This window comes from Pyrus communis, chromosome 17, assembly GCF_041283825.1.
Source record: "Pyrus communis isolate YQ-2024b chromosome 17, ASM4128382v1, whole genome shotgun sequence".
In the NCBI taxonomy this organism is placed as follows: Eukaryota; Viridiplantae; Streptophyta; class Magnoliopsida; order Rosales; family Rosaceae; genus Pyrus; species Pyrus communis.
Window position 1 is genome coordinate 26,101,361 of NC_142581.1, and position 15,067 is coordinate 26,116,427.

The following is a 15,067-nucleotide window of genomic DNA, read 5'->3' on the forward strand; positions in this document are numbered from 1 at the left end:
ACAAGCCATTTAAGTCGCATGAAAATGCTCCTATCAAATACAAAATTTGATGCGAGAATTATACGCGCACAAATTAAACCCTCTTTTTGTCAAATTGTAGTATAGGTGCAAGTAGGGATCGTTCTGGACCGGGGATTAGGAGGGATTGTTAATCACTTGGATTTGACTCAAAAACGTAAAAACGTAATAATAAACACTAAACTAGACTTAAAGAATGTAAAACTAAACTTTAAAACACTAAGACAAACCAAAGACTCAAAATGCTTTTAAAAACACAAACTAAAATGATTTCTAACTAAATTGACATTAAAGTAAAGGGGGATTTAAGTTTATACGAAAATTGAAATAACGAAACAAGTTAAATAAACTAGACAGAATGTAAATATGAAATTGATGAAATGGAATGAATGGATGATAGAATAGCTAAGGGGTTCATCTCCATACATGTTATACTTGCATAATAAAACGATTTCCAATTGCATTTCAATAAATCATTAATTCTCAACACTCCAAGTTAATTAGGTCCGCTTAAATTAACCGTCAAGTTTTCCTTAAGTTAATGAATTGGATGATTGCATACGACAACCCAAAGCATTCCTCACAAGTTCCCTACATGAATTGCATAATAGAGATACAAGCAAGAATCATTAAGTTCTTTGAAAACTATAAGTGTTGACGAGGCATTCGTTACTATGATTGCATGAAACTTATGCCAAGAATTCGTTTAACGCGATTGTTTATAAGCAACCTCCACTACTTGTGAATATAAGTTCATAACGATTAGGTGAAATTCACTTATATTCTAGCGTCAAATTCATGCATGAAAATTAAGTGTGCACTCTCAATAAACATACATAAATAGGTTATCAATAAAACAGTTAAACAAATTGAATTCACAACTTATGAAACGTAATTAGAAGTAATTAAATCAAAATGCAAGCATAAACATATATTTCGAATCACCCCCTAGCTAAAGGGGGTTTAGTTCCTCATAACTTTGAAATCAAAGAAACACCTAAACATTCCAACAACTCAAACTTGAATTGTATGAACGTTTAGGCACTCTTCTCTTCCATTCCTCATACGTACAAAACAAAGAGAATTAAATTTAAACTTTGAAATCAAAGAAACACCTAAACATTCCAACAACTCACACTTGAATTGTATGAACGTTTAGGCCCTCTTATCTTCCATTCTTGAAAATCGACTCCGGCCCTTTGAAATTTAACTCCATCCCTTCTCTTTGAACACTTTTGAAAAATGGCAAACTCATCGAACCTTAGCTTGGAATTGAGCCTTAGCAGTGATACGGGCGCGCCGCGTCAAGGTAACGTATGGCGCCCTTCTTTCTTATCTTCTAACGGTCCTCTTTCAGGTGAAGACTCTGTGATGCAGGACGCCACAACAGCTACAATAGTAGCTAGGAACCTCCTCACACCAAAAGATAGTAGGCTGCTGTCAGGACGGTCCGATGAGTTGGCCGTTCAAGAGTCCCTTGCACTTAGTGTTCAGTGTGCGAGTTCTGTGTCCAACATGGGCCAACGCCTGCTTGCCCGCTCCCGTCAGGTGGAATCATTGATGGCAGAGGTGGAAAGTCTCAAGCAGGAGATCAAACTGCTTAAGCATGAGAATAGAAGTTTGCACGTACTTGCCAACAACTATTCGACGGGCATGAAGAGGAAGCTTGATGAGCTGCAAGAATCTGAGGGTCGAATTCACAATGACCGTCAAAGGCTTGCGTCTTATCTCCAGAGGCACCTTTTTCCTGGGTCATCCAGCGCTTGGCCAAGTATTGAGGCCTGGAATGCTCTAGCTCCGATGCCTCCCGCTTCTATGCCTCCCGCTTCTGCGCCTTCCGCTTCTGCGCCTCGTAGTGGGGCTTCACGTAAACAACCTTTGTGAAGCTCCACCTTTCTCCATGTTTAGTATCTTTTTTTTTTTTTTTTTTTTTTTTTTTCAAAACATGTTTTTCAAATTTTTATGTGATTTTCGAATTTTTAAGTCAAAACACACTAAACACGCTTAAAAAACACTTAAAAACAGCAAGAAACAACATGTGAAGTAATGGGTGATAAAATCCCACGAATTTAAATTAACAACATTAGTTAATTTAAACCCTCGTTTGACAATTGTAGTATAGTTATAAGTAGGGATCGTTCTTGGCCGGGGATTAGGAGGGATTGCTAATCTAATGAAAACTGACTCAAAGATGTAAAAATATACTTCAAAACACGTAAACAAAATCAAAAGACTCTTAACTAAACTTGTATGACTCAAAACAAACTTAAAAGACTCAAAACAACTCAAAACAATAAAAAAAGACTCAATTTAGACTCTAGGACTTGACTTGGACGAAAATAGAATTGGTTTTGACTCAAAAACACTCAAACTCACAATTAGGACAGATTTGACACAACTAAATAAAGGGGATTAGGTTTTTGACGAATTTAAAAGAAAAACAAGTAACTAAAAGACTTAAGTAAACTTTGGACGAATTTGGGGATATGGATGGGTGATTAGCTAGCTAGAGGGTCCTTCTCCACACATGACACACTTGCATACAAATTGATTTCCAGTTGCTTTTCGATAAACCATGAACCTCAACACCCTAGATTAACCGTGACATCACTAATTAACCCTCAGATTTTCCTTAAGTTATTGGATTGGATGACATCATACGACAACCCAAAGCATTCTTCAAAAGTCCCCTACATGACATCATAATAGAGATACAATCAAAGATCATTACGTTCTATGAAAATCATAAGTATTGACAAAGCACTTGTAACTATGACATCATGATACTCATGCTAGGAATTTACTTAACATGATTGTGAAAACAACCTTAACTACTTGTGAATATAAGTTTGTAACGATTATGTGAAACTCCCTTATATTCTAGCCCCAAATTCATGCATGCAAACTAAGTGTGCACCCTTAATCAACAAACAAGAATAAGTTATCCATCAAACGGTTAAGTAAATTGCATTCACAATTTATGAAATCACAACTGGAATTAATCAATTCATATTGCAAATATAATCATGGTTTCAAAGTCTCCCCTAGCTAAAACAAGTTTAGCTCCTCATGTTTACAACAAAACAAAGAGAATATAAATTAAACATTGAAAACAAAGATTGAATACACCTAGAAACGCTCCAACAATCCAAGCTTGAATAGCCAAAACGTCCAAGGCTTCTCCTCTCTTCTTTCTCCTTCTTTGTTGCGGCACAATAGCATAAGGTCTAGGGATAATTGGTTTTGGGGGATGGAAGTGTGGAATGGAAAAATGGTGTTTGGATTATAAGGGGAGAGATGGGAAGCTCACGGCTAGGGAAGGGAGAATGTGTTTGTAATGTGTTGTGTATGAAAATGAGATCTCCATGAATGAATGAATGCAAGGGTTTTTATAGGAGTAGTGGAGGGAACATATGGCTATGTCATTTGTAGGTGAAGTAGGTGGATGTTGTAGGTGAAGTGGATGTTGTAGGTGAAGTAGGTGGATGTTGTAGGTGAAGTGGATGTTGTAGGTGAAGTAGGTGGATGTTGTAGGTGAAGTAGGTGGATGATATGTTAAGTGATAAGTGATAAGTGATATGATATGTGGTTATGATATGATAAGTGGTTAGTTGGTGATGATAAGTGATAAGTGATTAAGTGATATGATATGTGGTGATGATAAGTGATAAGTGCATGTGGGTTAACTAATGAAGGAAATGCATGTGCAATGACAATGTGTTAGAATGGATGTGTGTTATGCATGGCATGATTGGGATTAGGAAAGGTTTAAATGTCCTAAAACTAAAGAGAACAAGGTTCCAACACTTTGGCTTCAATTAGGTCTTCAATTTCGTCCAACACTTTGGCTTCAAGCATAAGCTATCCGTCCTTAGCCCAAAAGTGCTCCAAAAGTCTCCAAAATGCATCTTTTTGCTCCTTTAGCCCTTTCGACCTACAAACACACGAAAATAGCTTAAAGTACTAAAATAACTAAAGAAACATAACGTAAATGCACGAGAACAAGCCATTTAAGTCGCATGAAAATGCTCCTATCAAGGACCCCTCGTACTCGAACACGAGGTATGTGTAGACTGTCTGTGCTGCAGGCAGCAGGTTGCAACTTGCAATGGAGAAGAAGACAGCAGGGGAGAAGAAAGACAACAGGGCTTTTTAAAAAATTGGTCCAAAACGCAGTGTTTTGGCCTATTTTTTTATTTTTTTTATTTTTTATTTTTTATTAAACCAATGAGACAAACGGTGTCGTTTGTCTTCACCGTTTGCAACATGATTCCATATTCTTTTTGAAAGCCTAGCCCCACATGGGCCATCTTTCCCATCCCGAGAGTCCCTTTCGCTTTTCCTTTCCTCGTTCCTCTGCTTTCCCCCCCAATCCCCCCATCTTTCTTATATTCACCCAAATCCCTAAATTTCTAATCCCACCCAATCCCATATTATAATTACATTACTCCAATATCATACCTCCACTTGTTTCAATTCTCCAAGCCACCACTATTTGGTTCCAAATTCAAGTAAGTTTTTTGGTATTCTAATCTAATCCCAATTAAATTATATTAGATATTGGTGGAGATTTTTAGTCTATTATTGATATGATTGTTGATATGTTTTATGTTTGTATACTCATTTTATCATTGAAATTTAGATGGAATTTTTGTTTATTGGTTGATTGGTATATGTTTTGTGTTTTTGGTTAAATGTGTAGTTTAGAAATAAGAAATATGGAAAGATTTTTCAAGCCAAAGCCAATAGCACCATCTACTTGTTCGGGTAGTTCGAGCTCAAGACAAAATGAGTGTGACATTGATTTTAATAATCTTGAGAGAGACCCGGGAAAAAGAATTCGAATGAAGGACTATCCTTCTAATATTCAAGATGAGGTCCGAAGAGCATATTTGCAAATGGGACCTTGTAGGCCTACAAAGTATGAGTTCCCATACACTTTGCATGCTAAGAAAAAGCGATGATTTGTTGTTTCGTGGTTTGAAGAATATCATTGGTTGGAGTATAGTATATCTAAAGATGCGGCATTTTGTGTTCATTGCTATCTCTTTAAAATCAACTTTTCACAATTATGAAGCGATGCCTTCACTGGGGTAGGCTTTAAGAAATGGAAGAATGCAAGAGAATGTTTTGACAAACATGTTGGTCCTATTGGTAGTTTCCGCAATAACGCTAGAGAAGCGGCTACTTATTTAATGAACCAAAAGACACATATTGAAGCAGTTGTGATCAAACAGTCAGAAGAAGAGTGTATGAAATATCGTCTTTGCTTGAATGCTTCAATAGATTGCACTAAGTTCTTGTTGTGACATGGCCTTCCTTTTCGTGGCCGTGATGAAAGTTACACTTCGAATAATAGGGGGAATTATTTAGAGCTCTTGCAATTCCTTGCGAACCATGAGAAAATAAAGGAAGTTGTGTTGGAAAATGCTCTAGGAAATCTCAAGCTAATAGCTCCAATTAAAAAACATATTGTCAATTCATGTGCCTTCGAAATTATTAAGGCTATTATGAAAGAAGTGAAGAGAGTAAATTCTTTTCTATAATGGTAGATGAATCACGTGATATTTCAAATGAGGAACAAATGGCGGTGATTTTGCATTATGTGGACAACAAAGGTCAAGTAATTGAAAGGTTTGTGGGAGTCCAACATGTTACCGAAACAACTTCAAGTAAACTAAAGGAGTCCATTGATGAGTTCTTGAAACTACATAATTTGAGCTACTCCATCCTATGAGGTCAAGGTTATGATGGTGCGAGTAATATGAGAGGTGAGTTCAATGGCCTTAAAAAAAAAAAATTGTATGAAGACAGTTGTGCATTATTTGTTCATTGTTTTGCTCGTCAACTACATTTAGCTCTTGTTGCCGTAGCAAAGAAAAACTCCGATGTTGCCACTTTTTTCACATTGACTAATAGTTTGGTGAATGTTGTTGGATGCTCATGTAAGCATCGTGATGCACTTAGAGAGAAACAACAAGAAAATCTCATGAAAGCTATTGAAAATGATTGTCTTGAAACAGGGCAAGGGTTAAATCAAGAAACTAGTCTCAAACGTGTTGGGGATACACAGTGGAATTCACATTATGGTGCTATGATTAGTTTGATTACAATGTTCTCATCTGTGGTGGATGTGCTTGACATGATTGTTGAAGATTGCTACAATGATAGAGTTGATGAAGCAAAAAGGTTATTAAAAGATTTACAATCTTTTGAGTTTGTGTTCCTCCTCTTTTTGATGAAATCCATATTAGGAGTTACAAACGATTTGTCACAAGCATTGCAAAAAGAAAAAAAAGATCAAGAGATTGTGAATGCAATGGCTTTAGTCAAGACATGTAAAGAACAACTACGTTGCATGAGGAATGATGAAAATTTTGATCTTTTGGTTGATAAAGTATCATCTTTTTGTGTTGAACATGAAATTGAGGTGCCTAATATGGATGATTTATATGTCATTCAAGGGAAGTCATTGCGTAAGGCTCCAAGAAAGACCAATCATCATCATTACAAAGTGGAGCTCTTTTTTGAGGTCATCGATTTCCAACTTACAAAATTAGATGATCGTTTCGCTGAAGGTAATATCGAATTGCTTATTTACTTGGCATGTTTGAGTCCGAATGATTCATTTGTAGCTTTTGATAAAGAGAAGCTTGTTTGTCTTACTCATATGTATCCTAAAGATTTCACGGATTGAGATAGATTGGCACTTCAAGATCAACTTGATATTTACATTCATTTTGTGCGTTCTGATAATGATTTTTCTCAATTTCGGGGAATTAATGAGCTTGCTAAGAAAATGGTGGAGAAAGGGTTGCATCGAACATTTGCATATGTATATTTGCTTGTTCAATTGATGTTGGTTTTACCGGTTGCAACTGCTTCAGTGGAGAGGGCATTTGCCACTATGAATATCATTAAGGGTTCACTTCGCAACAAAATAGGAGATCAATGGTTGAGTGACAGCTTAATTGTTTACATTGAGAAAGATGTTTTTTCATGTATTGGTAATGAAACTATCATGGAACATTTTCAGACTATGAAACCTCGTCGTGGACGCTTGAATTAGGATTTTATAGCTTGTAATGTTGTTTTGCACATGATTTTTGAATGAAAGTATTATATTTAACTTTTCAATGTTATTTTTGTCTATAAATTTTTTGACCTTTATTATTGGGACCCCCCGAGTTTAAAATCCTGGATTCGTCACTGCCCATTTGTTAATTAATTTTATAATGAAACCTCAACTTTCTTCACATAATTGATATCTCTCACAATAACAAATATGTCATTTAGCGAAACTGAAAATTTTCAACTCGTCACAAAAGTTGGAACATTTTACTCCCTTAAGCGCATTATATATAGAATATGGTGGAACGACAAAGTTAATCGATTTTTAAGGTGTTTTAATGAACAAAATTCCACATAATTTTAATGAAATACTAACAATATGGTGGTATAGCGAGTACACCAAAAATCGATCGTTTCCTACACTCTCTCGTGCACGTTTTAATCCAAAAGGTTCTCAGGTGGCAAGTTTTTGAATATCCTCTTCCTTGCCTTGGTGGCCTGCACAATCTAGATTAAATATCAATGTAATTACTGAAGCTGTTGGCACACCTAAACTAAAGTTTATTCAGCCCCCCTTTTAAAATAATATGTCAAAATATACTTGGCTCCTTCCACAAAATCATTTTTCTTTACAAATAAATCAAAATTTTACATGTTTATAAAAAGTTAAATTTTTTAAATGCTTGTAGTAAACGCCAATTTTGTTGGACTTCCAATTTTGTTTTGAAGGTGATGTTCTAGGATTCACACAGCCCTACCCTAATTAGTGGGATACGACTTGGTTATTGTTGTAGGTGAAACACATCTACAAAACAATTGTCTTAGTTCAAATACTCACCCTTATTATATCAATGAAAAAAACAAAGGCACCTTGAAGAAAGAGGGAAAGCATTTGACTGCCAACCTCGTTATGCCAATTTATGAAGTGAAAGAAGCACACAACAATGCCTGTACAAAGGTTCTTGCCATGATTCCAATCCAAAGTCCCATTCCCTTTAGATGTAGAAGAAAACCCAATAAAACTACCACTGGAATTCCAACTACATCCAAAATCCCATTCTTGAAGTTGTCTCCCTGGAAGTGTGTGGTTCATTTTGGTAAACGAGGGAAGTTGAGCCCTTGATATGTCGGTCCCTACCAGATTACGGAGAGGATTGGTGCAATTGCCTACAGATTGGAGCTACCACCATAGTTAGCGCAGATTCACAACGTTTTTTATGTTTCCATGCTTCGAAAATATGTGCCAGATCCCTCTCACATTATTCAGCGGAACTACTGGACGTGAATTAACATGCGAGTTATGTCGAGGAACCAGTGGCTATCATTGACCGGCACAAGAAAACCTTGAGGAATAAACTCCGTTGGTAAAACGAAGGACTTGATGGGGAGCCAGTACCTATATCGTTTTAGTTGAGTTGTAATTTCAGGGAAGAAATTTCTTTTAAGGGGGGTAGATTGTAAAACCCTCCCCAATTCTTTATAATTTTATACCAAATATTGATGAAAAGATAATTTTAGCCCTAGAATCCTACCCTATCCGAATCCCTTTTAAGATTTTCTTAAACTTCTCATCCTCTATCTGTTTACCACGTGGCAAGCACTCACCCCATCTCTTTCTTTCCCTTTCCCTGAGTCTCTCTTAGCTCACTCTTCTCTCTCTCATAGATCTCTCTCTCGCATTCTCTTTTCCCGATCTACCCATACACGCACACTGACACACCACCACCACCATCACCCTCGCAAGAACCTTATCCCTCTTTCTCTTAGTCGTTGTGAAGCTCTGGGGCACCCAGAGAACACCCAAGAACCCGTGGTGTTCAAGCCCAGATTCCGACCACCCCACGATGAATCAAAAGTACCTAATCACTCATTCTCATCTCTAGCTTCATTTTGGTACCTAGTTTAAAGCCTAGGGGTAAGTGTTGACAGCGATCAGAGCTCAGAAAGCTCCGGTCTTCTTCCACTTCAAGCCCAAACCCAAAGAGACAGGCTCTTAGGGCCATGCCAACTCTGGCTATTGGCCCACTAAACCCTTGGCCTAAAACATAAGGGCTTCGGCCCGTTGAACTTTAAACCCTATAACCCTTGGGCCCAGCTTTGACCCAAAACCCATTAGACCCAGACCTTCGGGCCTTAGAACCCAGCCCAGTGGTGAAGCCCAGGCCACTGAACCTAATCCCAAACTTATTGGACCAAAGTTTTAAACCCAAACTCGGTCCAACCTAGCAACCCAACCAGGCATGGCCGGCGGGCAGGTGTCTGCCGGTGCCCGCGCGTGGAGCACACACACCACCATTCACGGCGGCGTTGGTGAATTTGGGTGACTTTTTTGGTTACCCACAGCGGCGCGTGCGGCAACGTATGGCAACGTGCGGCGGCGCATGCCAATCGGAGCCGCCACCCTGTGGCGGCGCGCGGGGTACCCAAGGTCCCCTCTATGTTTTTCAACGTCCTGAATCCGTTTATGATGTCTGTTTTCCAAAAATCGTTTGAGTATGGTTTTGTTAATTGGGCCTTTTATGTACTTCGGTGCAATTATTAGCGGCAATCCCGTCATTCATATTTTAAACGGCTCTTCAACGATGGAGTATCTGTGAGTGGACCCCTTCTAAAATGCATACATGAAAGGCATTATTTAATGGTTACATTTTATAAAACGTTTTATAAGTAAATTGGATGTACTTTATATGACTGTCATGCTTTACTGAGAATATTTTGGAATACCATACTTTATCGAACTTATGTTCTTTGTAGTATATATGATGGATGACAATATACTATTTATGAACATGTTTTTACACTTCTTTGTAGTATATATGATGGATGACTATATGCTATGAAGATTTTTTGAGATATATGGTTTTATATTGGAACAAGTATATTCAATGGTTTTGTGCATATCTAGTGGTCACATATATGCCTTCGAGTGGGTGCTATAAGAGCCTACGGTGATTGATACTTATATATGCCTTCGAGTGGGTGCTGTATGAGCCTACATGCGGAAGGAAAGCCTTCAAGTGAATGAAGAGTTCTATGTGCCTTCGGGTGACACTGATACCACTAGTTAGCACATTATATACGATATATGTTTTATGAAAGGTTTTATGGCATGCTAGGGTTTTCGGCAAATATATCACCTATTATGCTATTAGTTTTCATAAAAATTTGGGGGTTAGTATATTGATAATTGTTTCAGTGATATATATATATATATATATATATATATATATATTTATAACTTGGTCAACTCATGTTTGTTTTGCACCCCCTCAGGACATAGGAACGAGGCGTACGATCTGAACCATGAGGCATTCCCCTACCAGTGACATCATATCATCCTCTCTGCTTTGACATCTATTGTAATAACACTTCTCTATCTTACCTTCCGTTTGTACTCTGGATTAGTTGTATGCTCTAAACATGTCATGCATTATCATTATATTCATTTTGTAAGAATTATATTTGAATATTACTTTGCGTAGTTACACGTGAAATTTATATGCATTTTCACATGTTCTCAACATATGCATTCATTAAATGGCTTGCGTCACCCTCGGATGTCGGCCAGCATATGGCCATCCCGATGTCCCCCAGACATTGGGATAAGAGCGTGTCAGTTATTGGTTACCTAGGATTAGGACTCAACTCAAGACACATCCATTCTCAGAGTACATGACATGACGAGTGTCTGAACGATAACCATTTTCATTTCGGTTTTGATTCTCAATGCAAATAATTTTTTTTTTAAACTACATTATTTTATTCATACATGTATTCTTGCTATTTCAAAATTTGGGTGAGTTATTTCCAATTTTGATTTTACACTTAGTACAAGTATTTGAATCGTACATTTTTATATATCTATTTATGACACTATCGCATTATACGCATATATTTTTTACCATATGTTATTATATAATTCTATGTATTTTCAACTTTATATTTTATGCGAATATAATACTATACTACTACATCGAGGAAGGAAGAAGGTATGAGCTTGGAGGCATGAAAAAGGAATCATTGCAATCCGATCGTGACAGAATGGCATTCTCTTTTATGTAGCCGCTTTAACTCAATTACTTCCTTGTATATATATTTATATACATATTTCCTCCCTATTTTTGAGTATTTTACATTTAACAAGTTATTTTAAATTTCAGGGACGAAAATTTCTTAAGGGGGTAGATTGTAACGACCCGTCCCCCAAAATTACGATTTTTATAATTTTAAAACATGAAACTATGAAAATGCCTTTCGAGGAAAATGCGTTGCTTTTGTTTGACCGCCTTATCGTGTCACGTAAGATCCCTTTTTTGGTGTATTCTCGTATTGCTCGTCGCTATGAACGCATGGGCGCAAACAGAACGCAATTTGGAGTTATAACAAAGGAGTTATTAATGAATGAAGTCGAGGACAAAATGATCATTTGACCATTTTCTGGAAGGCTCCAGATTGTTGAAGAAAAAAAAATCTAGGATGCCACGTGTGTGGCTGAATGAGAGATAAGGAGGAACCAAACCATTCAGAAGGAGGAGGTGAGGAAGGAACCAATGGGAGAGGATAGAAATGAGGGGAAATGAGAGAAAAGGGATGCAGCGGATCCCCTTGACCCATTTTGACCCATTTTGACCCACAACCCGACCCAGTATATTTCGAAGGTTTTCGACAATTTTCATGGATTTTTCCGGCAAATCGCAGCAATCCTTCACTACCACACCACTCATCAACCCTCCCTTTACCAATTCCACCCAAAAATGGAAGAAATTGGACTTGATTTCATGAAGAACCGCACTAGTGGGTGCGATGGTTCCATGGTGGCGATTCGTCCTTTTCTAAAGTCAATCTATCAACCACCACCACCAATGGACTTCCCTCAACCCCAGGAACAAAGCCCAAGCAATGGTTAAGGCGTTGGAGTTTGTTTGGACTCGAATCAAGAACACCCATTTCTAGGGTTTTTGGCGATTCGTGGCAATTTCAGGCCACTTCCCAAGCGAATTGGACTTTGGCCAAGGTATACAATTGTTCCTCTCATTGAGATCTTCATTCTTATAAAATTTGGGAATTTTTGGAGTTGTTTGATTTTCAGGCAAGTCGGGACGGCCAGCCGCTGCGTGTGGCGATTTGTGTGGTGGCTCGTGGGGGCAACCCAGGTCCCTCCTTAGGTTTTCCAATGTGCCAAATCTGAATCCACCATTGTTTTCCCAAATTCTATCGTTTAGGTATAGTTTTACTAAAAGGTCTCTAATTGTGTTTAGGCCCGTTGGCGAGAAGCGACGTCATCCTCTCTAGTTCGAGCGGTCCTTGGACAATAAAATTTGTGAGTGGACCCCATCATAACTTATATATATTTATAATATATTAGCCTAGCATGCATTTCATATTTCATGATTTGAGCATGTTTTATAACATGTTTTTACGAATAATTTATGATTTCTTTAAATTGCTTTTACGAAATATTTATGATTTATCAAAATTACGTTTTTATGAATGGTTATGGATTATTGGATTCTCGTATGTGAAATTCTATGACTTACGGATTTATGATTATTTTATGGATTTATGAATGTGATATATCTTGGATTTATGAGACGAGACTTTGAGCTAGTGAGCTCCAGATTTGATACGAGTTTTGAGATATGTTTTGGTACTTACCTAGTAGGTTATCATACGACATATCTGCACATCACGGGTACAGATGTCTATGGCCATAGGACTCATATGATGGAGGAATGAGATATGATATATTATATACCCCCAACTTCACTACTGAAAGTAGTGTCGAACAACTTCATTATCCACGGCTAGTGTCGGTGTGGATGTATGCTATTTTATACAGCTTCACCTCCGAGTGATGCACAGGTTATATAGCTTCACCTTCGGGTGATGGACAAGTTATTCAACTTCATCTTCAGGTGATGCACAAGTTATACAGCTTCACCTTCGGGTGATGGACAGATTATTCAGCTTCCCCTTCAGGTGATGGATAGGTACTGCCTTCGGGCGACTATGATAACCCTAGTTAAGTACTTCACGGATACGATTTACATATGCTTTACGAATGTTTTACATGGCATGTAGGTATCAATGTTGTTTGTTTGATATTAGTTTTGAAAAAAAAAATTGAATATGTTTACTCGGAACCACTCCCAGGTCCCTGCACACCCGAAACCCCAGCCAGTAACCGCCGCTTCAAACTTGCCGTGCCCAGTTTTTCTGCAACCTGCCGCTGCTGTTGACTGAAGCCAAGAAACATACCCACATCGCCACCACGCCCACCATGCCCGCCTTGAACTAGAACCCGCCCTGCAATCTGGCCTCCGCATCAGGCCTGTCTCTGTCAAGCCGTACCATATCCCCTGCACCACTGTACCCACTGTATGCGCACCTCCATCTAATCACTGCACTCGCAGTTGTATTGTTTGTTAGAAAACCACTGCCCAGAAAAGAAAAAAAGAAAAAGAGAGAGAAGAAAATAAGAAAGAGGATAAAAAAAAATAAAAAATAAAAAATATTTTTGGATGTTTGTTTTAGGCCCAGACAGGCAAATAAAAAAAATATGGTTAAGTTTGTTGTTGGTTGGCCTGTTTGGAATTGTTTTGTGACCGTCACTCGAGTGTTTGGATCTGTGACCACTCGAGTGGTAGTATTTTGTTTTTGTTTGTTCGTAGTTACAATTGAGATATGAAAATCTTGTTTGTTTAGTGATGCGTTCTTTTCATACTCTCAACACTAGCCAATCTGAATCAGAATCAGTTTGCCAGCCAGAATCAATTTGCCAGCCAGAATCAGCTTGCCAGCAAGAATCAATTTGCCAAACCAGTCAAGGAAAGTCAAGTTCGCCAGTCAAGTCAAATCCAGTCAAGTTTGCATGCCTGCCAGTCCGCCTAACGGAGCCAGTCTGCATCTACTTATTTGCAAACCCATGTCGTATACCGCCATGAGTTTGACGGGGGGTGTTGGAAAATATTAGTATTTTGGTTTATTTGAATGTTTGGTTTTCTGGGCTTAGCCCGTTAGCATTAGGGTTTTGATTTCTTACCTTTTAGGATTAGGGTTGGTTTATTATAAATAGCATGTTTGTTATTCAGTCGATAACAAGTTAGTCACGATATAACCTCTTAGGGTTTTGTAGCCGGCATTCTTATCTATTAATAATATTCTTATTATTTTATAGTCATGTTTTGTACTAATATTCAACTTTAATTGCACATTAACACAAAAGAGGTTAAAATGCAACCAGTTTAACTCAAAAATATCACAAAGAGATTAGGAATGGATGGAATAAATATATGAAAAATATGAGTTATTTGTGATCCACTAATCCTTGGATATATTGTTTTCAGATTAATTTAATTTGAGGTATTCATAAAAGACAAAAGCAGGAAGAAATTAATCAATACTATATGGAAAAAATCAAAAGTAATTAGGTTCACATCCTTCTTTTTGTTACTCCATTGATTAAAATCCTATTCATTTTCAATATTTTATCAAGGTCCTTGGGTATTAATAACATCATTAATTATTTGAATAATAAAATATTTTTATTTTTAAAATATATTCCTTTAGTGTTAAAAATGTTACAATTAGTATATTTATATTTATGGCTAAATTTTTTATCATATATTTTTATTTTTAGTTTGTACCTATTTTTAATTTGTAAATATTTTTTAATTTGTACCAATTTTCTTTTCATTTTTAATTTGTACCCATATATTAATTTCTTTTTGTGCCCATATTTTTTAAAGTTTTATTTGTGTTTGTACCCATGTGTACACCTTCACGTGACATTGTATATTTAATCAATGATAGAAAAATTACATATTTTATATTTATGTTTTATGCCTAAACTTTGTATCATATATTTATATGTTTAGTTTGTACTCACTTTTAATTTGCAACATTTTTTTTTTAATTTTGTAGTATTTTCTTTTTAGTTTTATTTTGTACGCACGTATTAAAATATTTTTTTTTAAAT

The 15,067-nt window shown here is 37.0% G+C and overlaps 1 pseudogene; it reads left to right on the top strand.

Annotated features, from left to right (window-relative positions):
- The first annotated feature begins 4,590 nt into the window (after positions 1-4,590).
- LOC148689722 (uncharacterized) lies at positions 4,591-7,087 on the top strand (annotated as a pseudogene).
- Positions 7,088-15,067: the final 7,980 nt, after the last annotated feature.